Below are 1,123 nucleotides of genomic sequence, written 5' to 3' on the forward strand. Positions count from 1 at the left end.
AAACACCTCTCCCCCTCCCACACCAACCCCTCCCCCCACTCATTTTACCTCTCAAATGACGGTAAACAAACAAAATAAAATGTTGAGTGGGCGAGTCTGAAATCCGTGCTGTATAAATATCATTTAACACCCGCTCGTAAATATCAAAATTAAATTACATCTCTCCTCAACCTTTCTTTTCCCTTTTCTCTCTTACATATATACGAATGTGGGTGTGGTGTGGTGTGGTGTGGTGTGGTGTGGTGTGGTGTTGTGTTGTGTGATGTGATGTGATTGTGTGTGTGTGTTGTTGTTGTCTTCAGTTTAACGTCTTTCCACTTGAAGTGATATTAGACGGAAAAAAAAAAAAAAAAAAAAAAAAAAAAACCCGTGGGGGTAGGGGCTGTGAGAGGGGGAGGGGTAAAAGTGTGTGTATGTGTGGAGGGTGAATAGGGAGAGACAACGCTAGGAAAAATGGAAACGTTATAAACGCCAACATCAAACAAATATAACATCTATAACAAATGTCCTATAGGACTATGCAGCAAACCTTCTGCAATAACAAATAACATATTGGAATTGTTAATAACACATGCAAAAGAACTTTTGGTGAAGTCTGGCAAAAAACATTTTAGATTCTGACATTCGAATATTACATGGTTGCTAGAAATATGTTCTCCACATATACATCTGACATCTTTGCTGAACTTTGTTACAAAAGCGTTCAGTTTTATCCTGTTTGATAATGTATGAATCTGCCTTAATCTTATTGAATTACTGTATGTATTTGACTGATTGATAGTTCCCGGTTGTTGACCATTAATTACACTATGGTTTAAAGCTTTGCCGTTTTCTTGGTATAATTCTCTGATTTTGTTCCACGATGTTTTTTCTAGTATTCGATAACCCTCTTGTACAGATAGAGGCACATAAAGTTCTATGGTTCCCTGTTCGTTCTTTGCACCTTTTCTTGCAGTCCTGTCAGCCCATTCATTGTAGAGAATACCAAGATGTGAAGGAACCCAGAAAAACGTAATATGTGTTCCTTTCAAGCTTAAAAGATGTAAAATGTGGCTGATTTCTAGTATGATTTTAGATTTCTTCTTACAATTTGGTGAGTTTAAAGCACATAATACAGATTTGG

The sequence above is a fragment of the Babylonia areolata genome, chromosome 5, assembly GCF_041734735.1.
Source record: "Babylonia areolata isolate BAREFJ2019XMU chromosome 5, ASM4173473v1, whole genome shotgun sequence".
Lineage (NCBI taxonomy): Eukaryota > Metazoa > Mollusca > Gastropoda > Neogastropoda > Buccinidae > Babylonia > Babylonia areolata.